The sequence below is a fragment of the Lactuca serriola genome, chromosome 6 (assembly GCF_051521515.1).
Source record: "Lactuca serriola cultivar US96UC23 chromosome 6, Lser_US96UC23_V15, whole genome shotgun sequence".
NCBI classification, from domain to species: domain Eukaryota; kingdom Viridiplantae; phylum Streptophyta; class Magnoliopsida; order Asterales; family Asteraceae; genus Lactuca; species Lactuca serriola.
Window position 1 is genome coordinate 52,445,020 of NC_136413.1, and position 12,167 is coordinate 52,457,186.

General features: G+C 33.2%; 1 pseudogene; it reads right to left on the reverse strand.

Moving 5' to 3' along the window:
* Positions 1-287: 287 nt before the first annotated feature.
* Positions 288-11,289, reverse strand: LOC145059759 (uncharacterized protein At1g03900-like; annotated as a pseudogene).
* Between the last annotated feature and the right edge of the window lie 878 nt (positions 11,290-12,167).

Sequence of the window (12,167 nt, forward strand, 5' to 3'; positions counted from 1 at the left end):
ACTAAAAATCAACTCATAATCATCCCCAAACTATAACTAAAATAAAAAAAATCAGATACACATTACTTACTGAACACCACTTGTTAACTAACTATTAACATTTAACATTACCTTATCTGTAATAGCATCCTTTACTTCATAGTAATTTAAGACTGTTTCAATGTCCATTTTACCCTCCATTTAATAGCATATTGAAGATCCGGATCAAGGTTTTTGATAAGTTACTGTGAAAAAAGATATAATTTAAATTTTTACTCATCAGCCCAAATGATTAATAACTGTAAATATTAAAAAACCATAAATGAGTTGTAAATTACAGTGAAAGCAGATGAATCATGTTTGAAAGAAGTTGGAAGGTCGGATCTGAAGACACCAGTTTCCAAACACTCCACGTGGCCTCCAATATATGTCTCACACTCTAAAAGGCACCCATTATGAAAGTTTTCTGCTTCAGATTGGTGCTTGTTTGGACATACCTCGAGCTGAGAGAAATCTGGGAAAGCATCTATAGAGTTCCTTGCAGCAATGTTATGAGTTGTAGAAGTCATCCGAACAGCAGTAGGATCGTTGGGTGGTGGTGGGATAGGAGACCTAATTTTCCCGGAAGCAACTGGTGGAGGAGCAAGGCCTAGAGGCTTAGACTTAACCTTCTCGGGTGGAGGAGCAAGGCTGAGTGGCTTAATCTTTTCAGATAATCATGCAGATGAAAGCATCCCAGCTCCACTTGCAGGTTTGTTTTTTACAGTGATTCGAATTGTTTCACCCTCCTAATATACGTAATGTTTCAGGTTAATACTTGTCTAATGAGCTCAAATCAAATTCATTTCAGTACTTCTAGGCATTAGATAATTTCAGCTACTAATCTGAAAATTTTGACTATATAATCTTATATGCATAGCCGGAAAACTGTAAGTGATGATACATACCTTCAATCTGTGATTTACATCAGGATGGATATTGATACGACTCTCGTCGTTGGCTTCATCGACATCCTTCTCAATCTCTGTCTTCACATACTTCTCATGATCCGACAACGCCACATTGAAATCAAATTCCTCGTTCCTCTTTGTAAACCCTAACCCAATAAACGCGTGTTTCCCCGTGCCATCCTTGATTTTCAAAGCCAGAGAGATCTTCGAGAATAAGAACTAAAAGCTCTAAACCCAGATCAAGTTTACTTTTTGTTCCCCCAAATCATTGATCATGGCGGCGGGATAGGGTTAGGGTTACTTGTGTGTGACGGAAAAGGTGGACTTCCACGGTGTCGATTGCATCTTTGGTAGAGACAGGTGGTGGTGTGCTGCTTGTATGTGATGTTGTCGAAGATAGGGAAACACACACTTGACGTCATGAGGGTGAAGAGATAAACAGAGAAAGATGAGAATTGGTTTGATGGCGGCTGTTGTGTGTTTAGGAGATTAGGGTAAGGTAATACCGTGTAATACGTATACGATGTGGTTATATGCTTAATATTATTTTACATGAGGTAATACCTATTGTACCTCTTAATTTTCAAAAAAGAGGCAATATGTTTAATAATATAGTATATATATATATATATATATATATATATATATATATATATATATACAGAGAGAGAGAGAGAGAGGTAAAAGATCAAATGAGAACCACAAAAAGTTAAGAACCCTAAGAAAACGCTACACTCTATTTTGAAGTCTGAATATGATATTCTCTAGAACTCTGACGTTTCAGATCTAATGAAGCATGAGAAAAACTCTCTGATCTGGTTCGCCGGAATATCAGATTTGACGGAGCTTGAAGCTATTTCGCCTACAAATGTCCGACCACGTCCATATCTACTTCTTTCTTCAAACAACCACTAAAGATCGCCTCTATCTTCATTCACACATCAGATCTGGTCAGATCTGATGTAGATCTAAGAATTTCGTGTTATTTTACAAAGGTTTTTCTTTTCTATTTCATAATTTCTTCGTTGGATCTACATCAGATCTGTTCTCCAACTGTTGGTGTCATCCTCAGAGTATCAGAAATCAGAAATCACAATCACTATCTCAACCTACAGTTGCTAATCTTTAACTCGTTTTGTTTCAAAACTCTTGAACCTGTTTTTTTTTGTTTTTTTTTTGTCTTATGTGCTCCATCACCGATGAAATGTTTGTCGGATTTGTACCAGATTTTTTATGTGTTGCCTCCTTATCCTCATCTTCGTCTCTGGTCAAAACACCACCAAATTGATATCAGATCTGATTTTTTTTTTATTTTCAGGTTAGATCTAGTGTGTATGGGGTTCACATTGATGGTGTTCACAAAATGAATTTTTGAAAAAAGGATACACACAAGGTGTTTGATGAAATGCTTCAATTAAATTTGGTAAGTTATTGAGCTATGAATTTAGTTGTGAATGCATATTTTTTGTTTATTAGACTATAAATTTATTGTATTAAGCTTTGAATTGTGTGTATTAAGCTATGATATTTGTGCTTAAAATTGTGAGTTGAATGCATTAAGTTGTAAATTTTCCGTTTAAATTATAAATTGACTATATTAAGCTATGAAATTTGTATATTATACTATGAATCAATTGTATTAAGCTGTGAATTTTTATTAAACTGTTAATTGACTGTATTAAAAGTTTTAAGTTTATAATATGGTTGTGAATGAATACTTTTTTTGTATTAAACTGTGAATTTTCTGTATTAAGTTGTATATTTTTGTGTTTTAAACAGTGGGTTGACTGCATTAAGTTGTCAATTTCTTGTAGCTGTTATCTTGTGTTTTAAACTGTACATTAGACTATGAATTTTCTGTTTAAACTGTTAATTGATTATATTAAGTTGTGAATTTTTTTATATTAAACTGTGAATTGATTGTATTAATATGTGATTTGATTGGTATTAAGATGATTTTTTTCTAAATTTTTTGTTTTCTTCTGAAATATAAAATTGAAGAAACATTATACACATATATGATGTTATCAAAATTTTAATAAAGTATGTAAAACTTAAATTGAGAATATTTGTGTAAATAAACTTTAAAAGAAGTAGTAGCATATATATATATATATATATATATATATATATATATATATATATATATATATATGTGTGTGTGTGTGTGTGTGTGTGTGAAGGTACGGATGTAAGATTTAAGTTGAGAATATGGTTGTGAATGTATAATTTCTATGCAATAAATTCTAAATTTATTATATTAAACTATGAATTTTATGTACTAAACTGTTATTAAGATGTGGTTTTTTTATTTAATTTTATGTTTAAAATATGAATTATATATGTATGAATGTTTGTATTAGTTTTTATATGAATATATTTATTTTTGTGTTGTGTAAATCTTTAAGAATGTATTAGTTTTTATAATTATTTTGCATTATACTCTAATAAATTATTTTGATTGGTTTATTAAATTGTGAATATAATATTTAAGCTATAATCAATGATTTTATATGCAGATCTGATTTGAAAGGAATGATGATGAAAACGGTGACACAAGTGGTTATTGGTAGGGTGTAGTAGTTGGTGGTTTTGGAGGTAGTGGTGGTAGAATTCGAGTTTAACTTCTTTAAATATGTGAATTAGTATATAATGAATTGTATTATATTATGTTGTTAATTTTATGTGTTAAACTAAAAATGGACTTTATTAAGTTGTACATTTTATAAAGATTTTGTGTTAAAATATCAATAAATGTATGCATGAAAATATTAAATTAGGTATTAATGAATTAATATGTTTATTAAACTGTGAATATGGTATTCTAAACTATGAATATATCTTATACACGATATATTCTTTTAAAGAAAACTATAATTTACAAAAAAAAATGAATTTATCATGTTATAAATCTATTTTTTTATTAAAATTTTATATATTTGGCTGCAAAAATAAAATATTATGTATTAAAAAGTATTACTAAAGAAATGAGAACTACAATATTTGTTCGATTAAATTGTGAATACGACCATAAAATGTCAATGAATTTAGTGTTAGTCAAGGTTGTAGAACTCGTTACTCGGTACCTGTTCGGCCAACTATCGAGTAGCGAGTACTCAGGAGTACTCGAGAGTACTCGGGGAGTACTCGGATTCGGTAATTCATGTAGAAATATTTTTAGGGAACTTACATATGTCAAAATCACAAGTTAAAATCTTATTTTGATTGAACTATATAACAAATTAGATACATGTGTATACACAAAAGCTGAAAAATACATAATGGTCTCACTTCATGAATAATTACTGAAAATTTATGATATATATATATATATATATATATATATATATATATATATATATATATATATATATTCGTGCACGAGTATTGAAAATATAGCTATTCCCTTCATTAAAATTTTCCAAATAAACACCATGATATTATCCATTTGACCTAGTCCTAGCAACGTTCCCGGGAATTGATCGATCGCCTTTGACTGAAATTCGATAGTTGTTACAAGGCATGTACCAGAAAGTGGATTTTGTTAGGGTTTCATAGATAAATTTCCCAGGTAACTCGCTTTATAAAAAATCAACAGTGTTCCTGGAAAAAATCGACATGTTACGCTTGATGGCGGTCATTAGTTGTTAAGTACAAATCCTGGAAGTCTATACCACTTAGTTCCAAACTTTAGAGATTTCGCAAAGAGTTTGGCAATAGATTTCAGGTAGAAAAATAATTTCTACAAATAAATAAGTCCATATAGGTGAAATTGATGTGGCAAAATTGACTAGATCACGAGTTGATCATGATAACTCTAATATGAAGTGTAGGAATGATCTTCATGTGCGCTAGGAGTAGGCTATCGAGGAAGAAATCTTTGTTAGTGTGGCAAAGTTGTGACACCCTGTTTTCACTCTACATTAGAGCTTGATATAATCCTTGGTTTATAAAATTCGAAATAGAAATATATTAAGTTTTAGCCAAAATAATCATTATAAACATGTAGCAGACATTAAAACGATTTTCGTAGATATAAAGAAATCATAAGTCTGACTTTGTATAAAAAAGTTATGATTCTTCGATGTTGCATGTTCAACACTATATGACAAAGCATGTCAAAATAATTGAATCAGAGATAGGCTGATTATTAGCCTAAGTTATCTAAAAAAAATTCATAGTAGTCATAAAAGTAAAGCATGCATATAAAGAATGTCCAAACCTTGATTCGCAAGAGGAAGTTATGGTTTTTTGATGTTTCGATGCGACACGGTACAACAATGTGCGACACATAAATTGAAATTTAGATTGGTTGATTATTAGCAAAAACAATGTAAACAAGAGTTGAAGATCTTGTAAATACGAGCACATCAATATAGATAATGTCGATAATAGAGTTCGTATGAAGAATTTATCATTTTCGCAAGGATTTAAACAGTATAAGCTCTATAAAATATTAATTTAAAATGGATTGAAAATTAGCTATTGATGGCTATAGGAAAGTTGTAGTGCTCGCTGAGAGGATTCCGAGGATATAAAGAATGTTGAAAACAAAGCTCGTATGCGAAAGTTATGGTCGTTCCAAGATTAGCGAAAAATGTTGTTGGGAGTGACGTGGCGATATCGAAGTGCATAATGTGGCAAAGATAGAGCGGGACTCTCTACCTAACATGTCGACATGGAAGAACGTGGTTGTGACACATGGCACCATGAAAATTGGACACATGACATTGCTCTAAAAGGGGTGTGGTGGCCCAATGATAAATGAACACGCGACAACGCAGGACTAGAGAAACGTCAACCAGGCATGACATGCCTAAGGACTTGGGGTGTAGCATGCCCTTCTGCGCATTCTATATATAGTGGCCAAACTCATCTATCTCATTTAGTCACACCCTTTTCCTTCCAATTTTCTATGGAGAACTTCTCTCTGAAGTTCCGATTTTTCCGAGTCTTTGAATTTCTTTAGCGGGGCTCTAAGGTATCTAGGAACATGAGAAAAAGGAGCTTTCGGGTTGAGAATTTGTCCACAACTTTCGGTTTTCTCTAGAAATTCCTGAAAGTTAAGCTGCACTTACTATGCTTTAAATGTAACTTATGCTTATATTCATATTCGTTATTATGAATATATAAATAAGATCTATCAGTGATTCCAATCATTATACCGATTGATCTACTAACGGGAATAGTGTCTAGGATGGATTTAGTGAGGTGTTTAAATTAGTGGGTTTTACAAACAATACAATTTTTATACCAAATGGTCCTTACCTCCGACATATGAATATATGAAGAGTTTTGGTCTCTTTTCAATGTCATAGGTTTCTAAACAAGGAGTTCATATCCATGGTATCTATCTTTTCAATGCTGTTTAAGGATATCAGCGTGATGTTCCCAGCTTTTCCTAAGAGAGTCCAGGAACTTCAGAACCAACTGAGAAGAATGCTTGACAACACCCAGCCTATGCATATCATTAACCAAGCCGTTAAATCTGTTAATCGTTTGGGTTTTTGATTCACCTTGTTGAGCGAAGAAGTGCTCGTATATCCGGTTGAGATTGTTAATGGTTGTGGTGTGTACTTCCACGATGCCTTCATAAGCCACTTTCAATGTATGCATCATATCTTGAGCTGACTTACATTTATGTACAAAATAATACTGATGGGATTTAAACAAACAGTCCTATGTGTACATGCAACCCTAGCATTGGATCTATGTTTTCACTATTAGATACATAACATTATGAACACATAATAAAACCCTAAAGATGATTGCTATTTTCGAAATTAACCAAGAAGGTTAGATTACATACCTCTTGTTGTTATATTGTAATAACAACTTGAATCTTCAAACCCTAAGTCTTGAAAGCAAGCACCACAAGTGTAATGCCTCTAATGGCTCACAAACACCACAAGCAATTGGAGAAGATATAGAGAGAGAAGAGAGGAGGTAGAAATCGTCCTTAGATGCTCTAGGGATCTAGTGGTCAAAATCCTAAGGCCTTAGGGGTCTTTATATAGGGTTGGGATTAGGGTTTCAGTCCTTATCCTTATCCAGTTACTTGCCCAGCAAGCAACCACAAGATAAGGCTTGAAAACCCTTATCTCTTGGACCTTGGATGATTTTAAGGATATCCTTATCCTTGAATTCGTCCATCCTTTAACAAGGATAACCATTGCCCTATTTTGCAATTATCACATAATTACAATTCAGCCCCTCTAGTTTAATTAACTACATTTGATCACAAAATTAATGCTTAATTAATTATTGACCAATATTAATTAAAGAAATATGATTTCTACTTTAATATATTATTCTTATGACATATTAACAAATCATAATAACCTATTTCTCTATTATTTCTCCAGTCGAGTTACTTTAGTGAAGGCAACCCAAAAGGATCATGCACAATCAGGTCAAGTATTTACCAATTATGGTTACTGGCTTAGACACTAATCCAACAGTCTCCCACTTGGATAAGTCTAGTAACTACATATTGTAAGTACACCTCGATTAGCAATCGTAGCTCTCAAAGACGTTGTCAAACTCCGATCTTATCAGTAACCTGTCCTTCAGATAAGGGATCGTATATTCCTCCATTCTAGATATCGTATAGACATCAGACATGGATTGAAATCATTCTCTCAGTCTATGTGTTGTTTCTCGATTTCTGATTTACGACGACCGACTAATTGAACAAATCAAATTAGCCCTAGCTCGGCCAAGCATTTACATTTGTCATCACTAAATCATCGAGGGGCCCACCGTTATCACTTTTATCCCACTTTGGGTAAAAGGAACGGATAAACTTCGACTCAATGTTTTCTTGCACTCACTCACCAAATCATACACAACAATAAGTTTTATAACACCGAGTTACCGGTGTGTTTACATATTCTCAATGTGAAACTGATTCGCAAGATATAACTCACACATCTCGGTTTCAAAAATACAAGATATTATCGTCTCACCAATCGCTCGTGATAAAATCCATGAAGCGATCCAAGTGAACGTGGGTTTAATCCATTGCTCAAAATCATATTCACAAGCACTCATGAACGTTGCAACAAACCTTTGCTATGTCTAATACAATTTAGACAATCTACAAACCAATTCATGACAGTCTTCATTCATACCTACTTCCAACGTATGACCGACTGTGGTCCGTTTGAATAATTCGATTATTCTTAATAAACTCAATTATTCTGCAAGTCAAAACATGCAAAGTGAAACACAAAGGTAATACTAATCCTATATGGTCCCAACCCTTGAGTATAAACAAAACACCTTTATCTAATCACCATATTGATTACTCATTATCCATTGTTTAACGTTTCAGATAATCAACTTTATAACTTGAATTATAACCACAATTGTCCCATGCTCCAAGCATGCACACTTTGGTTTTCAATGGTCTATTACTTTGTGAAATAGATTAAGTGAACACATTTTTTTCAATCATTCTCATTTCACAAATCCCAATTCTCATCATAAGCACAAGAATATCAAATTCTTGTCACTTATAGAATATGTCAAATTCTAATATTTTATGCAACGATCCTCTTGTGAAGTTACAACACAAAAATCACAAAGACTCGGCCATCGAAATCACAAGGTACTCTATCAAAATAGTTACAGAACAATTCTATAAATGTGATGTCTCTCACTCAAAGTACATTCTTTGAACATCCTTTTGCATAAAATTTTCTAATTTAGACATAAATTCTTTATTTCTAACTCCCATTTATGGAAACATTTCCATATTTACTATATGACAAGTCATTCTTAATAGAATCTTATCTATTCATAATGATGTCGATATGGTCCATTCAATGCCATACTTCCAACTACTCACAAGTGACCAATCCTCAGCGAGCTTTGGATCGTCCTTTGATAGTTGTTTAATTATCTTAGTCAAAAAACCGATTCATGTCCTTTTTCCCTCTTAATGCTCTAGACATTTGGAAAAATTTAGAATGGTGAAATATTATAGCATTTGCAATCGATCGTATACCCGAAGCGCATGGGACACGATGCATAATGTCTTACATGAAGATACGATACTCTATCAATCTCCTGCCATAACATTTTATGTGTCACGTTCTTACAATTCGAACTATGGAGAGGGATACCGTAATCATAATCAAAATTTAATAACACATTATGTATCCTTTGACTAAATTTACTAAAATTTCTCAATCTAAGCTTTAGATTATGAAATGAAGTACAATATTCTCTCCCTTAATTATAGCAAAACAACTTTTCAACTCTTACGACATTGCAAAGTACAACACTAGTTTTCTATAATTAATATTGCTAACTTGCAATACTTACCATAATAATCATGCTCCCACTTACATGATGATTATTTCTTTACTAGCATAACACTTATGCTCCCACTAGCTTTGACATGTATTCAGAAATCAGCTGAAATTTAAGAAAACAATTTCTCAAGTTCATATTTCTAATACTAGACGCTTCGATAAGACTCTATCTAAGCTTCTTAAACTCATACACCTTTCCTAGGACAGCTCATATGTATATGTCTAAACGATTCTAAGACTCATATCAATAAGTCTAAGATGTTCAGACCTATTTGCCATTTCCCACAATTCGAACTATGAAGAGGTATGCCGTAATCAAAGTTGAATTTGAGAAAACCAAATCACATGATACCATCTTCAAAATCTCTCTTAGTGAAAGCGTTTCCTTACAATCATTCTTATGAATGAAAGAAACCTTATGACACTTAGATTTTTGTGGTGTATTCATTCTCATCCATGTGAATTTGTCATAACCATAATCATAAGATAATGTCAGTGACAAATCCAAACTCTTATGGATAGAACTTGCTTTTCTTAATTTCTTGCCATCAAGGGTCCCACCATTGCTTCCAAGTTATTTAGCAGCTCACCCCTTCATTTCAATGTACTTTCCATTGAACAAGGTGCCTTGCCCCTATACAATCCATTGAGAACTCGTAGAACTCACTTGCATAATTAATTCAATTTGGAATGGCACAAAAACAAAATAGTGTCAACACGATAGGTCGTAAACCTCAAGTCGTGTGCTAGTGTTGTATTATAAGTTCTATTCTTGATTTGTTCTTGAAACCTTTCAAGACCATTAAGACTCCCACTGACTCCTTGACATATAAGATTCCCTTGTTAAGAAACATTTCTTGACAAACAAATATTCAAGAGTTAGTGCAGCCTTTATCAAGACAAAACTTTTCACATAATTGGTCCTAGTTGGTCTTTGTCTTATCCAAGACATCACAACTTACCAATTTCAAATGTGCGAGAACAAGAAATTTTTTTCCAAGTTCCATATTTGATGAAAGTTATAAACCTTCTTAAGACTTGTCACCTAATTCACAATCTTGGAGTATAACTCTAAGACTTGACATTGGAACGAAGTATGATTGACTTCTTGATTTAACCATTTTCACAATTCTCATTTCCTCTTCTTAGACATACAAATTGTACTAAGAATCACTTAGAGGATCAATTTGAGATATGGTTCTTAATCATTAAGTCATATCATAAGAACACAATAAAAGTTACTCTCCCTTCTTCTTAGAACAGAGAAACTTTTATCTTTCTGCCTACTTGATTCTTCTTATTCGTTCTGCTATTGATTGAAACTCTTTTAATCAATTATACTTAATCTTATAAGTGTAACCATATTTACTAAACCTTTAGTAAATCATAATGAATATTTTGTCACTCTTGTGGTGGACCTGATCAACACACAACTTTGTGTACTTGATTTCATAGTCCTTTACTTGACACTTTGTCAAATACTAATCTAAATTTCCCAAATGTGGTAGTTTTCATTCATCATGCAATACTTGTTGCACGATTCCAAGTTCCTATACACTTGAACCTTGGGCGATGAGAAACTCTCCCTATTTGGTAAACTTTTGACACTTCCACAAGTAACCTAATTAAGAATCAAATCCATATTGCTAATAGTAGAAGTACACAAACATCAATTTTTCATATATGCCACTGCAAGGATAAAATAAGATAAAATCCAAAATTTATTTTAATCATTAAAGCAGCGGAGAACATGTCCTTACAACGCAAAATTCAAATGTAAAGCTATGTATTCAAATACTCCTAACAAATCTATCATAACTTCCTAAGCTCAAAATCTGATCTTCGAATCCATGCGATCGTAATCCATTTCTTCGTGATCAGACCCATCTTGCTGTTCCATCAACTTTCCTTTCTTTTCTTTGATCCTGCAAAACATGCAAATGTAATCTTATCACATTATGTATAAAGAATAGGAATTTAATGGAGTTAGATAGTGGATTTTGTACCTGAAGCAGAGCCACACTTCTTGACTCTTCCATCTCTTAGACTCTTCGGTTCCTTTAGGCAGCTTCGTATCCATTTCCCTTTCCCTTGGCAGCAGAAACATGTGGCCTCTCCTAGAGCGTCCACGGAAGCATGGTTGGTTGAATTTCCCAACAAATATGCTCCATTGCTTTGCCAAATCATTTCTGATTCAGCAGCAATGAGCATGTAAGTTAGGTCAATGAGGTTTTCGTCATGATCCATCATATAATACTTTCTTTTGAACTCATTATATGATCCAGGAAGTGACTGTAGAACCCAGTTCACAGCCAACTTATCCGAGAATGACGCACCCAACATTATAACCCTATCGATGTGTGATTTCATGCCTAGAACATGAGCACACACGGGTTTACCATCTTCATGTTTCATTTCCAATAGGACTTTAGTGACATTGAACCTTTCAATTCTTCGATCTTGTGGGTTAGGGAGAATAATTGGAGGAGATGGAGGAAGTAAAGCATGATTTCTTGTTCCTTGATCGAATCGTGGAATATCATCTTCATGTGGAAAGCTTGTTCCACGAGATTTGGGAAGACCATAGCTGTCGTACTTTGACATCTACAAAACGGGAGAAAACAAATTCAAGTTAGTTGATTGATTGAGTCCTTAATAAATCACCCAAATGAGATATTAAGGCTAGGACCCAACACTATACACCACAACCTAGAAAAGGGATGCCGTAATCTAGTTGCAGAATATTTGTAGGTAAGTGAATGACGATTCACTAATTTTCCACCATGAAAAACGAAAAAGAAATTTAAGTTTTAAATTTATGAAAACTCCTAGATTCTTTGAGATTCATTGAACATTTCAATGGCATGTTTAAATCTTGATATGCCCCTCTAGTTTGTGACTGGGATGCCGAGGATCA